Here is a 15968-nt window from a genome sequence, read left to right on the forward strand (position 1 = left end):
GATGTGTTAGTTCTACTGTGTGTGGGAAGGAGTGGAGAAAGCAGAGATGGGTAATTGTTACTCATCTATGAGATTTTATCCTCATGTTGAAGTGAAACCTTTGCTTACCAGTCATATGTCTTAATACTAGAGAAGACCATGGTGGAGCCTGGAAATACTAAACCAATCCCAGCTTATTTTAGTGCTGCTATCAATGACAATTCCCCCATAAGGAGAAAAAGATCCAGGGAAATGTTAAAAACGGGATGAGAAGGAAGGACAACAGGTTTCCTAAGACTATTCAGGACAAAAAAAGACCCTAGTTACAAGGATAGTAATTATCTGAAAAGAAGTTATTGTGCAGGAACACTAGAGGGCGCTTTAGACTATAATTAATAATTCTGCTTTGATTTACATGAGCACACTGTAACGGAATGCTGTTACAAAGTTCAATAGTGAATGTTATTTAAAAGCTTAGGTGAATCCACATCAAGTTGTTTTTATCTAGCATTCAAGCAAATTTCAAAACAAGTGTTCTGGTGTCCTTTCACTTTTGTCCCACCTTGCTGGAGGGGACGTTATATTTCTGCTTTACTTCAGATTTATTTTCAAAGTGACAGAAGGTTAGATAAAGGTAGGGTTGCAATCTGTTTTTGCTAATTGAGATTTGTGTGTGTGTGTGTGTGTTTAGCCAACTAAAGTAACTGTGGCATTATCCTTCTTTAGAGATTAGCCCAGGGATAATGTTTTAGGTACATGTAAGGCTCATTTTCTTCTATGTATTGGTAGGCGAGGGCTGATTACTGAGGCAGGTATATTAGTCTTCAGGTAGCAGTATGACACTGGAAGAAAGCGTCCTTTGACAGGATGTCTGGTCTGGAGCTTGTGGTTCTGTCCCCACTTCTGTGACTTTTGGCAAATCATAATCTCGCTGGGATTATTTCTTAGTATTAAGTGATGGGTTTTAATTAAATGTCTCCTGTAATTCCGACTTTTATGCTTACTTTTGATTCATTTTCAATGTATATTAGCATTAGGTGTCACATTGAGAGATTTCCTTCAAACTCAAATTGGGAGGTCTGGTGCCACACTGTGAAAGCTTGATTCGGGAGGAAGTGGGGATGAAGGTGGTTCTGTCTGGGCCCCTGGTCAAGTTCTTTAAATGGCTCACTTTACATTAGAAACAGACAACTCTTTGTCAACTGCCAGAAAACATTTATATAAGCACCGCTACCAATCTTAGACTTGCTTTGAAGCAAAAATGATAGTGAGGAGTTTATATTTCAGTGATTAGATCCAGATTAGATAAAGAGAAAGAAGTCAAAATTATTTGAGCTTTTAAATTAACTCTCATGAGTCTATCTTGATGCTACCAAAACATCCAGGACAAACGTTTGCCAAATAAGATACAGACCCTATGTGTCCTCATATCAGTGAGGTAAGATTTCAGTGATCTGGGGCTTCATTGAATATTGATTGAATATTCATTGAATATTACTCCTGAAGAGTGCTCTGATATTCTTGACTGAGTTCTACTTCTGAAACAAATATCTTGTTAAATGGTGTGGAAAAAGAAATGCGGGCAATATTTATGTCTGTTGGAAAGAAAACAATTTGGTCAGTGGAGTTGTGTGCCCCTTTATTATGTAGGCATCATAGAATGATTTCTTAGTATGTTTCTAAATTTGTTAACTTTTCCAGTAACCTCTTGCAGATCTCAGTGTGTGCCTCTGTGTGTAGGTGTCTGTGTGTCTTGTGCCTGCAGGTGTGTCTCCATGTGCTCATGGGTCGGTGTACCGTTACCCTTGGTAACTCTTAGGTGGTAACTCATTTTACATCTTGAAAGTTTCTCCATATTCTACAGGTTTCCCACCTGTGAAGGTGACGTCAGAATTAAGGAGACGAGAAGGGAGCTTCCATCTCTTGGTCATTTCTTCATGACTCATCATGTCAGAACCGAGCCTTGAGAGAAGCAGGAAAGGGCAGGCGAAGAGGGGAAGCCATGTAGGATGGACCAATAGAGCAGGTGATCCCGGAGGTCTCACTCCAGGGAACTGGCAGTGGGTGGAGAAGGAGAAGGCTGTGGGTCCCAGGAGTCAGTGCCAGGGGAGTCAGCCCATCTGTTCATCAGCCCTGTGTGGCGTGCCTGCTTCGTGCCAGGTGCTACAGTCAGTGAAATGCACGTGGAAGTTTCTTCCTTCAAGCATTTGAAGGATTGGTGGGTAAAATGGACGTGTAAACAAACCATTATAAAAGTAGATGCTAAGAGGATTGCCTCGAAAGCCCCAGGAGTTCCTGCAATGGGGCAGGCAAACAAGGGAATTTGTGGGCTCAAATAAATTGGCAAGTCAATGAGGTAGAGGCAGGTGGACTAGAGGTTCCAGTGATGCCAAAGTCCCCTCTCCCCCTTGGTCCCTCAGCCCTGTTCCCCATGTCTGCCTATAGTCTGGGATCCCACGTTCCTTTTTTCTGTTTTTAAGTATATTGAGCATTCTAATGAAAGAGAACTTGCTGGTGTGTGCCAGATGGCTGACCGATGGTCACTTTGGCCACTGTAATAGAAATGATGATAAAATTGTAGGAGGGAAAACTTCTTGCATCCCATCTCCCTGTGGTTGTTTTTTTTTTTTTGTGTGTGTGTGTGTGTGTATGTTTCTGGGGACTGAACCCAGGGCCTTGTGCATGCAAGGCAAGCTCTCTACCAACTGAGCTATATCCCCAGCCCCATCCTGCTATTTTTCTTGGACAAAAGTTGCTTGTTTGGTTTGCTGCTTCCTTCCAAGCTTTACAGGTAGTGTGATTGATCAGGTAACATAAGGGCAATCCTTCCCCTCCTTGCCCCCCAAACCTATCCCCAGATCTCTTCTCTGTGCTGCCTAAAATACAGAGACTTGGAGATTGGTTTGAAGGGAGAATGGGGAGTTGAGGTAGGGAGAGGATGCTGTCAATTATTTGCACTTGATTGTGAATTAGAATAATCAGATCATCTTCCAGCTCCTGGCCCTGGGCCAACTGGACCTTGTAAGTAGGATTACGGAGTTGGAGTGCAGAGGGAAGGTGCAGTTCGATGCTCACACATAGCAGGCTTGTATAGACATCACCTGAGCCTCAGGTGTCTGGGGAAACTGGGAGAGAAGAGGAACTGAGGAAAGCAGGAGAGAAGGGCAGGGGCTGGCTCTGCTCTTGCCAGTCTTGAGCAGGACCAGATGGGGCAGGCCCCTTCACCCAGCCCGCAACTGCCATTTAATGCACGTAAAGTCCCCAGCCCGCTGGAGTTTTGAAGGGGACGGGCAGAGCTAGATCCTGCAGTCTCCCTCCCTCCTGGCAGATTCTCTGGCAATGGAGAGGAGGGAGTTTCCAAGGCCTACTGTGGGTCAAGCCTTGCAAAACAGACTTTCTTTGTGTATACAGTTTGCCCTCTTTTCAGTTGGAAATTACTAGGGCCAGGACACTGGAAGGCTGCTGGGCAGGCTGACAAAAGTGAATGCTCACGGGGGAGGGCCTCTCTCACCTGGATGCTGTTCTTTCCTGGCTTTCTGACAGCGGGTTGGCTGGAGGGGAGCTGTCAGCCTGGACGGAGAGAAGTGGGAGACAGGAAGGAGGTTTCTAGGTCTGTGGTGCTGACCTAATTCTGGATGATGTTTTCACTGAATGAGTTGATTATTTTTATACTTTTTTCTGGTAAGTGAATTGCCTTCACCACTTTCAACTTTTCCATGTCCCAACTTCCAGTTCCTCACCACATTGTACGTGCGCTTGAAAATTCACTCCTTCAGCTATTTTCATTCTTTTAGCCCAGAAGAAACAATTGCCTGCTTATTATTTCAACAGCAGCATTGCTGCTGGCATAACAGACACCCTGCTCTTGCGCATGATTTGTGTGGGGAATAGGTTGATATTTGTTGTCAGGGATTCAGAGGGGCTGTGTTCTTGGTGTTGCATTTCAATGTTTAATGTACCAATGGAATCTTTTTGCTTTAATCACCTTCGTTATTGGGTGATTAAATGTGAGTCACCAGACCTGGCTTTTCACCCACCCTGAAAACTAGTTCCCTGTTAAACCAGCAATTTACTTGTTTTCTAGTGTTACATTCACCATGTACTGTGGTTACTGACTTTGTTTTTTGTATTTCAATTTCAATGAAAAAAAATTGCTTTTAAAAAATATATTCTCTTTGTATTTTGAAACTGGGGTATTTGTGTGTCTTGTGGTTTTTGTGTGTCTTGGGGTATTTGTTCTAATTTAAAACCCATGATTTGTTCCTAAAAATTGTTCAACTGTGCCTGATATCTGCTGGTACAACATAATGAAAAGACTCTTTTGTGAAACTGGACTTTGTATCATCTCTCTGCTTTTCAGTAAACGTTGAGATTCTTTTCAAGCCTAAAAATTAAGTGGAATAGTTACTAGATTAAGCATGGCTTTTACAAACAAATGTTAAACAAATGGGGCATGGTGGCACAACCCATAGTAACAGCTGTTGAGAGGCTGAGGCAGGAGGGTCACAAGGCCAGCCTCAGCAACTTAGCAAGACCCTGTCTGAAAATAAAAATAAATGAATAAATAAAAGGGCCAGGATGTGAGTCAGTGCTTAACGGCTTCTGGGTTCAATCCCTGGAACCAAATAAATCAATAATAAATTTTAAAAAATACAAAGGGCTGGGAATGTAGCTTATTGGCAAAGCACTCCTGGGTTCAATCCCCAGTATCACAAAATAAAAATAAAATGTTAAATAAAAAATAAAACGTTAAATAGAAAATTTAAATGTTAAATAAACAAGACATCATTGCTTGAATATTATTTTTAAAAAATGAAGGACTGGGGATACAGTTCAGTTGGTAGAATGCTTGTCGTGCATGCATAAGGTCTTGGGTTCAATCCCCAGCACCAAAAAATAAAAAATAAAAAATAAGATGAGGACATTCCAAAAAGAGTTATTCCCATGGAAATATTAAGCCCTCCTATTATAGGTTCTTTCAGTATCATTGGTTTGTGTGTGTGTGTGTGTGTGAAAACTATGTTAAATGTAAATAAGTTCATTCAGTAATCTTTTTTTTAAACATTTATTTTTTAGAAGTAGTTGGACACAATACCTTTATTTTATTTATTTATTTTTATGTGGTGCTGAGGATCAAACCCAGAGTCTACCCATGTGCTAGACGAGCGCTCTGCCGCTGAGCCACAACCCCAGCCTTCATTCAGTAATCTTTTAAGTAACAATTACTGCTCCCTCATTTCCTAGAATAAATATTTTGGCCTGCACATGATGGTGCACACCTGTAATCCCAGCTACTTGAGAGGCTGAGGAGGCAGGAGGATCACAAGTTCAAGGCCAGCATGTGCAATTTAGGAAGACTCTGTTTCAAAATAAAAAATAAAAAGAGCTGGGGATGTAGTTCAGTGGGAGAGAATCCCTGTGTTTAAAGGAAAAAAAATTAAAACTAATGTCACCATTTTTGCACATTACATATGCAGGCATAGTTTTTTTTTTTTCTTTTTTTGCTTCCTTTTCCTATTACTAAAGAGAAAAATAACTTTCATTGAGAAAGCAGGGAGAAACTATTTTTGGCATCTGTTCCTTTGCTGTTGTGACTGTGCTAAAGAGTAGACTGTTCTAGTAACGCAGCAGTTTTGCAGCAGCCTCAACTAGTTTAAAGTCACATTAAAACAAGTTCCTTCTTCCTGTGCGTCCAAACCCATAATTTCGTTCTGAACTTTTAAAAGAATGCGTAGCCAGTTTTTTTTTTCCCCTCTAACTACAATTTGATATAATTTCCTTAAAAGACAAGAAAATTGCCACATTTGGAGATCCTAGTCCTGGCTGTTTAGGGGCTGTTTTTGATGATGGGGAAATTAGGTGGACCACCATTTTCTTTTGAGCAATGGGGAGAAACCAGGGGCTGGAGAAAGTGGGGATAGTCAATCAGCTCAGCAGAAAGAATTGGCAAGATTGGGACTTCTTCCCCGTCTTTGACCTCAGCATTTCAGTGGGGCTTTGTTTTCACATGGGTCCCCTCAACCCCTGCTACCTCATTTCCTTCCTTTTTTTTTTTCATACAAGCATTTTTTTTGAATGTGCTAATATTTGGATGCCCTCTGAGCTTTGGAAAGGCATTTTCTTTGGGTTCCGTCCATGGAGTGCATTTAGTTCTGCGGTACATTCATCAGAAAAATCTTAAGTGGGATGAAGCACAAAAAGTATTAAATTATCTTAAGTTTCTTCTTGAGTCATTTCAGCGGTAGTTTCTCTTCCTTTGGCTAAGTAGGAAATTGAGGTCTTTGGAAGCAGGGAATCCCCAAACCACAGAAGCTCTACTGGAAGTCCAAGTCCTGCAAACCAAACATCTTCCCACTTCCCCTGTATCTCACACATTTTCTTTATGATTTGGTAAATGCTGGAAGGAGGGGCTCTGGTTTAAGCAATGATGAGAAGGAACTTAGCTCAAATGCACAGCACAGCATGGACGTGACTCTGTAACCTGAAGATTTTTATTAAGTGGACAAGAGATTGGTGTAGATAGGTGACTTATAAAAGAGGAAATTTGCGGTGGTGATTAAGACTAGGACCTTTGGCATTAGCCAAACCGTGTTTGGAAACTGGCTGAACCATTTGTTGCTGGTTCAGCAGATCCATCAGCTCCCACAGGATAGAAACCAAACACCGCTAACAGAAAGGGTTGGAAAGAATCAGTTGTTGCATTGATTAATATAGCAAGGCGGTTAGCCTATAGGCAGAGGAGCCAGGCAAAGTAGGCAGGCAAAACGACCACTCCATAGACAGTGACCAAGCTCAAATGTGAACACCATTTACAGTTGTGCGTCAGGAATTTGCATATTTATGTTACATAGCATTATTCTGTCGAAGTCTCTTTGTGCACTGCCATCTTGCCCAGGGTCAAAGATGTGTCTAAAAGTGTGTTAGGTCTCTCCTCTGGGTATGTTTTTCAACATGGAAAAAATGCATTTAGATGAAGGTCCCAGTTAGTCTCCGTTGAGGGGTTTTGTTCAGCCCTGCTTGCATTGATTTTGATGGTTTTGATCTTGGGGAGGCCTTTTTTACCCATCAGCCTGAGCAGAAAGCTTGTAGTGCTTTTCCGTCACCAATTTAAATTCTAGCCCTCTTCTCCTGTCTCAAATTGATGAGCCAGGCCACCTTGATCTAAGAGTTTTTCATTGTAAAGACGATATATAATATTTAGTGTGTATTATAAGACTAGCACACCCATTGTGATGTCTAGGACAAAGTGATTCCTCAGTAAATGGGCCATTTTTTATAAATGCATTTATTCATACATGTTTTGCTGTGTGTACAAAGAAAGAAATGAATATTATGAATTTCTTAGTGTCTGTCTCATTGAAACAAAAATGATGGATGTTGTTTTTGATATGAAATGTCCTCATAAATAAGGTAACTTGACATGATATTCACTGGTATTGATAATACCGTCTCCTGCCTGGTGAACTCCTATTTGTATTTTAAAACCCTTCTCTTTCTCATTTTGCCTGATCTTCCAGATGGTTGTTGGTCTTGACTTTCTTCTGTGTTTCTTTTGTATTCCTGGGCACTATTTAGCTCAGAGTGTCTGTAGTCTCCCGTTCTGGACTGTTTGCCTTTGATATAGGGATTATTTTATTTATAGTCCCTCTCCCTCCCCCTACTGTCCGGCACAGGACCTGGCATGGAGGTCACCACTAGGTGGATTGAAATGAATTAAATTTAGTTGAATCAAATACCTGCCTTGGAAATAGGACTGTGCAAAATATTTGGGGCTTGCAAGACCCCTGACTCATTTTACAGATTTGTTTTTGATCCGAACGTCCAGCCTTGGTTTAGGAAAAGATTGCACGTCGCATTCAATGTCATTCGGGACTCTGTTGTTGCAGACAAACGGCGCTCTGTGTCATTCAGTGCCAGCAGATGTCAGGTTTCCCGTGGCTTCACAGCTGGATTTGCTATTTGTTCTCTGAGACATGAGTGGCTGTGTGGATCAGTCTTCTGGAATTAAGAAAAGATTGCCAGCTGACCACAGGGAGAAGGAGGTCAGGTAGAACCCCGGGAACTACCTACGCTCGGATCGCCTGGGTTTCCTGGCAGCGTTCAAATGGGTTTACTTCTTTGTCAATAAGAGGATCTCTTTATTTGTAACCCTATTAAAGAATTTTTGTGTTCTTTGATATCATTTTTAAGAAAATAGGAATAAATTATTCTACTTATGGGGTCAATCAAAAATAGCAGTGTTATCTTCAAATATTATTTAAAAACCCATGTGCCATTTTTATTTACAATTTAGTTTAATACAGTTGCCACATCTTTTACTTAAATTACAGTTGAAATGTAGGACTTTTTTGCAGGATGTTGCATTCTTGAGAGGGAAGTAAAATTTTAATGTGTCCTCTTATCTGTTGTAATTCTCTGCTTTCCTTTCTGTGAGTCTTTATTTCTTATTCCAGAATTGATTTCACATTCTTTTATTGCCCATGATCCACCAAAGGTGGGTTGGAAAAAAAATCATCCACATTATTTTAAAACCATAATAAAACTAACTAACAACGAATCTACTTTTTAATACCACCATGTGCTGCGTTTTCTAAACAAATGTCAGTGATAAAATTCTCTTTCCTGAAAAATCTCTTTGGTTGGCCTAAAGTCTTAACAATTGTTGTGGTTACTGTTGAGTTTTAATAAAACACGTAATCTGAAGATGGGCATTTTTTTTTGACAAGGAAATATAATTTTAATTTAAAGTTCCGCATGGTTTTCCAGTCTTGTTACTCCCAAATTTCTGGGAAATATGTAAATCTTAAAGTTACCATAATTTCGCCCACTTATTTTAAAATACTTTGTACACTGTTAATTAGCTTAAGCAATAAATAATTGAGCAAAGAGATATGAAATATCTTAAGAAACCACAATTTAGGGGATTCTCCAACATTATCTATTGATCGAATAAATGGGCACGTTTTTATTATTCTTTAATAAATATTTCTGTGTAGAAGTTGATTGTAAGAGCTCTACTTATTTACAAAATATGAAACAAAAGTATTTTATTTATTTATTTTGCAGTACTGGGGATTGAACCCTGTGACACTGTACCACTGGGCTACATCCCCTGTTCTTTTATTTTTTTAAATTTTGAGACAGGATCTAACTGTCTTGATTGTGCAATCCTCCTGTCTCAGCCTCCTGAGTTGTTGGGTTTACAGGTCTGCACCATCTTGCTGGGTTAAAAAGTTATTCTTAAATGTACAACAAGCTCCAAGACAATACTTCATTGTAGATGTTAACAGCTGGTCGGACTTCAGGTGCTTAAACAGGAATGGAATCAGGGTCGTAGTCACCTCAAGCACAAGAACAGCTTACTTTATGTAGACGTTTTAAATTCCACCTGTGGCCAGGACCCTTCCCCTGGGCCTTTGCTGTTAGTTTCTTCCCCTCTGTGTGTTTCTGTCTGAAAGCCTTATCATCCTTGTCCGTCTCTTGGGCTTGCTCCCTAGACTGTTTAAAGGACTTCTCACTTTTTTTTTTTTTTTTTTTAAAGTTGTGAACATTTATTGTCTTACATGGTTTCTAAGGACTGGGAATCTGCAGGTGGCCTAGGTGTGTGGCTCTGATTTAGGGTCTTTTGTCTTTTGGCTATGAGGACGCAGGCTAGGGCAGCTCATTTAAAGGCTGTTGGCTGCAGTTTCCAGAGGCTTGTCTAGGTCTTCAGTTCCTCCTTGGCTGGGGAGGGGAGGCTGTGGTTCCTGGCCACTTGGGTATCTCCTAGGGGCTGTTCATCACGGCCCCTGGATTCCCCCAAAGTAAGTGATCCACGTGCCTTCATTTTAAGCATAAGTTTCTAATGGTCAAAATGGTTTGGGCAGCGCTGCACACGTCTGTAATTAAACCACAGACTTGAGATAAGCAATGACAGAGCATGCATTGGACAGGTGAAGAAGCCACCTTCACTTACTGCAGTTATGTCACTCCTTGTGACCATCTGGAATTTTAAATTTGTGTGTAAAATGCAAGATGATATAAATTTCTATCCATACAGTTTCTATTAGTAAGTGCAAATTTTAGTTCACATGACATTTTATTGAATTTGAGTAGCATCTTTAAGATGAAAATTATTTTTTCTTTTAAAATGTTTGTTTGTTTTAAAACCAAAGAAGGAATAAAATATTTATAATTACATTAGTATGATTTAATAGTTACCCAAACTATAAATTTTTCAATTTCATTCTTATTAAAATTTACTTATTCAGTTACTATAATGTTATTTATTAAATATAGATAGGCAAATTCATATTCATTATTCAAATAGGCCAATGCATATAACTTTTCCTCTCTTTATTCCAAAGATATATTAATTAAAGGTATCAATCCATTACTTTTTCTCTTTTTATAAGTGGTGATTCTTCTTTTCTTGTTTAATATATATATTATTGTTTTTAAAATATATTTTTAGTTTTAATATATATTTATTTAATTAAATAATATATGATTTATTAATGTATTAATTAATATATATTTAATAGATTTTTTTAGTGGACACAATACCTTTATTTTATCTTTATGTGGTGTTAAGGTTCAAACCCAGTGCCTCACGCATGCTAGTTGAGTGCTCTACCACTGAGCCAGAACTCCAGCCTTATTATCTCTTTTTTCTTGTGCTTGAGGCGACCACGACCCTGATTCCATTCCTGTTTAAGCACCTGAAGTCCGACCAGCTGTAACATCTACAATGAAGTATTGTCTTAAAGCTTGTTGTACATTTAAGAATAATTTTTTAGCCCAGCAAGATGGTGCAGACCTGTAAACCCAACAACTCAGGAGGCTGAGACAGGAGGATTGCAAGTTCAAGACAGTTAGATCCGGTCTCAAAATTAAAAAATAAAAAGACAGGGAATGTAGCCCAGTGGTACAGTGTCACAGGGTTCAATCCCTAGTACTACAAAATAAATAAATAAAATAAATAAAAATTCTGTCTAGGATTTTTTTTACCATTATTGTAATCATTTGTTTCTTTTTACAGTTACAACTAAAATAATTTTGTCATATAGAGAAGGGTAATATTAAAAATTGATTTTTTTCCAGGTCAAATTTGTTGGGTATGTCGCTGCTTCAGGGATATTTTTCCACATGAACTTGACCACCTCTGCTAACTTTCCTTGTGCTACTGTACTTAGTCTAGTAAGCATATCCTGCTTTTGTGTAACAAGTTCCTGGAAAGCCCATATATAATCAGAATCTTTGGAAAACAGAGCTTTAAAATATATTTTTTGAACTTGTATAGTTGGTCATTTTCTTTTTTGGGGGGATACCAGGGATTAAACTCAGGGGCATTCAACCACTCAGCCATATCCCAGCCCATAAATAAAATTTTTATTTTATGTAGAGACAGGGTCTCACTGAGTTGCTCAGAGCCTCGCTTTTGCTGAGGCTGGCTTTGAACTCTCGATCCTCCTGCCTCAGCCTCCCAAGCCACTGGGATTACAGGTGTGCGCCATTGCACGGTCTCATTTTCTTTTCACCCTATTTACCTTCTACTCTTTTGCCCTGATTAAGAGAGCCATAACTCCATTTTGCACTGAAATGACTGTCCCAGACTCATGGGTCCTCTTTGGTCCTATATATACCCACCAGTGAATATAGCCTATAATATGCTGGCTCCACTTAATCCAAACACCTTGGCGGCTGGAATTATCATTCCCTGGCACTGGCAGGTCCAGGTCAGTTTTGGAAGATGCCAGGCTAACATTGCATCTGGAACTTGTTTCTGCTTCCCGCGTTCCGCTTGCTTCTACCCACCTAGAATGAAATGAGCAAAACGTTCCCTGCCAGAGACGGTTCAGGAACCACCCAGCCTAACAGGGAAGACAGGACTGTTCTACGTGGCCCAGGGACATGGTAGGTAGAAATCCCACCTAGGAGCAGGCACACGTATGTGAGCTACTCAGTCTAACTGTTAAAAAGCAACCAAGAATTTCTGAATGAACTTTAGCTGGGTTTTTAGGAGAAGCATCAAGCTCTTAAAGCACCTTCTTCTTCTTTTTATTTTAAAATATTTTTTAGTTGTAGTGGACACAATACCTTTATTTTATTTATTTATTTTTACATGGTTCTGAGGATTGAACCCCCGGCCTCACACGTGCTAGACGAGTGCTCTACCGCTGAGCCACAATCCCAGCCCCTTGAAGCCCCTTCTTTTCCACTGGCTTGGAAATATTCCCACATTCCCTGGTGAATTTCCCCACAGGTATTTTCAGAAGAACTTGGATAGAACTTCTCTATAATTCCTTCTGTTAGTTCAGAATTAGAAAAAGACACCTGTGATGGATGGCTGTCTACGTGGGTTGCACTGTCCTATGCTGTCACAGGCCAGCCTGATACCCACACGGGCAACCTTTCAAGTTCTCTGTTTGTTTTGCACGGGCCAAACGCCCTAGTCCATTGACCTCTTCCCCATGTCTGCTGGATGATGAGAGCAAGAGTTAATCCAGTGTGTTCACCTGAACAGATGCATTAGTCCAAGTGTCAGTGCTGCACATAAAACAAAATATTTTCTAAAGACCTTCAAATAGAGCAAATAATGGTGTAGTTTTCAGTCTAATGGCGGGGAAAGTGAACAGTGTTCTTTGAGCAAGAATCTTGGCTTTGGCCTTAGGAAAATTAGAGTATAAATCCTGCCTCATTAAGTTTATTAGCTGTGAGATTTGGGGCAAATGATTGACCTCTATGAGACTCAGTTTCCTTATCTAAGAAACAGAAATGATAATTCCAGCCGCCAGGTTGTTTGGATTAAGTGGAGTGCAGCTGGTAGAATGCCCAGACATTATAGCTTGTAGTCACTGGCAGGTATAATTGTGGTATTTAGTACCATTTTAGGGTCCTCTGAGGTCATATCCTCCATGAGTTTCTGCCTGGCCAGCTGATACAGAACACTAGTTTTTTTCTTTGGAGTTAATAGGAAAATTCTATCAGCTGGAAATAGTGCCCGAACACTTGGGGATTATCAGTCTGGATGTTGGTTTTATTATGTGCTTTATGTCAGTTGTTTTATTATTCTTAAATCATCTCCCTTTGGATTTATTGGCGTCTCTTCCAGCATATGTGATGCTGATCCCAGAGCAGTTTGAAGGATGAAGGGATGATGCGTTTAACTGGAGGGAGGGACTTTTCCTGCAAGAGGGTCAGTATCTACCTCTTCATTATGGGGGTGGCTCTGTGTGTGGTCACCATGAGAGTAAGAGGGTGCTTTGATGAGCCTCTTACATTTATCGGTGCAGGGTCTAGTGACTGCCCCAAGAAAGACAAACAATCATAACTTGAGCTTCGCTGAAAAGGATGAACCTCGGTGTTTCCGTCTTGGAGGGGAAAATGGCCGTGACTTTCCCTTATGTGAAAACCCCCGTTGGACTATTAAGGGACGTGACAGTACTCTGAGGAAGCTCCTGAGGAGGTGATCCGGACTGGTTATTCGACCTATGGATCCAGTGTATTCAATTCTTTTGGGCTGAGGAGAAAAATAACTTTTCCCTTAATTTCCATATTAAATAAAATTTCTAGTTTTAGTGAATGAATATGAGAGTTGACAAAAGCCGTTGAATATGTCAGTTTCTTTCTCTGTAAAATGAGGGAGCTGGAAAGGCACTCAAACCTTTTCTGCCCCCACAGTCTCTGATTATAATGCAGATCAGCAGGTCCCAATGGCCGTTGAACATCTGCTGGTCATGCCATATCCTTCACATGAGGGTTGCCTGGGCCCCCAAAGACTGTGCACTCCTAGTATTTGAAGGGAAGATGTCATTTAAACTTTTATAATTGGGGGCCAAAAAAGCGGCAAGGGAATTTTTATTTTCTATTTTCTATTTTTTATTTCCCCTCCTTAACCATCAGCAAGTCATTGCTCCTTCATTGAAGTTAAATAAACGTTTGCTTCCCTTGAGTTTTCCCAGGTGACTGCAGAGCTGTGAGCTTTGCTCTGATAGCGGTGCTGTGTTAGCACCTTGTCCTCAGCCTGGGGAGGCCTGGGGATGGGCTCAGTGGCAGAGTGCTTGCCTGGCATGTGGGAGGCACTGGTTTGATCCTCAGCACCACATAAAAAATAAATTAATAAACAAAGATATTGTGTGTCCCTCTACAACTAAAAAAACATGAAAAAAACAAACAAAAAAACCTTGTCCTCCTCCCACCGGGATTCTTAACCTGTGCCCACTGGCAGCACACCACAATACCCTGTTTTCTGGAAGTCTCAATACAAATGCAAAGCTTAAGAAAACAAAGCTCAGGTAAAAATTTAAGTGACATACTTACCATCTATCAAATTTGACTTTGTCTTTTCTACCTTAAATTTCACATGTTTTTCTAGATATCTTGTTTAAAATATGTTAAAAACATGATACCCCTCCCCAGGGCTTAGAGTAAGTTAACAAGTATGTCACATTGCTACAGTTTTCCAAGTGCTTTGTTCATACTTAAACCCAAGTCATTGTCACTTAAATCAATTGAAATCTCACGTCATGTTTTATAAAGTTAAGCATTGTTATAATTATCACTTTTTATAGATCAGGAAGCTGAGATACAGGAAGACCGAGTAACTTGCTGGGCATGTTAGAGGAAAATCCAGGCCCGGAATTCAACTTCTGTGATATTTGCATATTACTAGCTCAGTTCAAATCAGCAAGCATGCTGTAACATGCCCCTTTTTGCAGTGTAAGGGCATTTTACTTATTGTGCAACTTGGGACAGGATTTCTCTATTTCTTAAAATACTATGTAGGCCCCACCTCATCCTTAGCTCAAGTTGGCCTGAAAAACACTATAATCCATTTTAGCCTCAGTGGCGCATGTCTGTAATCCCAGTGGCTTGGGAGGATGAGGCAGGAGGATCATGAGGTCAAACCCAGCTTCAAAAATTTAGCAAGGCTCTGAGCAACTTAGCAAGACTCTGACTCAAAATAAAAAGGATGAAGCTCAGTGGTTAAGTGCCCTGAGTTCAATCCCCTTACTCCCCTGTGCCGGAAAAAGAATATGATCCATTTTATAAAGGAAGAGTTTCAAAATGTTCAATGCAGGAGGATTCCATAGGCAACAATGAATTAAGTCATTCAACAATTAATCGAGGCTCCACTCTTTTAAGGACTGCAGAAATGGCAGTGAAGAGGAAGAGACAAAAATTCCAGCTGTCACGAAGCTGACCTTCTAAGGAATGGGGTGGGGAGACAGGAAATCAACAAGTCAGCAAAATATACCACATATCATCTGATGGTGATACTCACTGTAGGGGGAACAGGGCTAGCAATTGTGAAGAGTGTGATTGACAAGATGGTGTTTATGTCATTTACACCTGAAAGGGGCAGGTGAGGGAGGAACCTGGGTAAGTGGAGAGGTAGACTCCAGGCAGGGAATAAGAGCCAAAGGCCTGAGGTGGAGGCTGTCCTGGTGCCAGTGAAACCTTCATAAAAGGAGAAACAGAGCCCACAGAGTCGTGCAGCAGTTATATTAGGAACTTCAGCATGTATTCAACGGTGGCTGGATGGGTTTTTGTGTGATTTCCCAGGGCTTTTAGTGCTAAGTGGTGGAAGTGATGTCTTTCCCCAAATCTTTACATACAAGGATAGTATTATTGTCAGTTTTGCTAACACTTGTAGCAATTTCATTTAAGTCCTTTTTTAGTATATTATTGTTTGATTTTTTTTTTTGTGAGTGTGTGTGTGTGTGTGCGCACGCTGAGGAGGGAACCAAGGGCCTCATACACACACATTAGGCAAATGCACTGCCACTGAGCTACGTCCTCAGGGCAGAGTATTATTTTTCTGAAGAGTCAGTACATTTACTAAGTGTAAGGAATACATAGTGGTGTATAAGTTTAAAGTGTCCCTCTAGTACCTCAGATACCCAGTTCTTCCCTGGGGAGGCAAAGAGGTCCCTCCGTCCTTTCGTCTGTGCCCAAGGACAGATGCTCATCTGGATGCTCATGCAGCCTAGAGGTTGGGGCACCAG

At 40.5% G+C, this 15968-nt stretch overlaps 1 protein-coding gene across 2 annotated transcripts in view; it reads left to right on the forward strand.

The window, feature by feature from the left end:
- Rnf144b (ring finger protein 144B) overlaps positions 1–15968 on the forward strand; it is a 158118-nt gene that overhangs the window by 28427 nt on the left and 113723 nt on the right. Inside the window, exon 1 of one of the 2 annotated variants that reach the window (XM_048799839.1) lies at positions 3636–3660. The exons of the other annotated variant lie outside the window; for it this stretch is intronic. The gene's annotated coding sequence lies outside the window, so the exon portion shown is untranslated. Of the gene's footprint in view, positions 1–3635; positions 3661–15968 lie in introns of those variants that run through there. 2 annotated transcript variants of the gene reach the window in all.

This window comes from Marmota marmota, unplaced genomic scaffold (assembly GCF_001458135.2).
Source record: "Marmota marmota marmota unplaced genomic scaffold, marMar, whole genome shotgun sequence".
Classification (NCBI taxonomy): domain Eukaryota; kingdom Metazoa; phylum Chordata; class Mammalia; order Rodentia; family Sciuridae; genus Marmota; species Marmota marmota.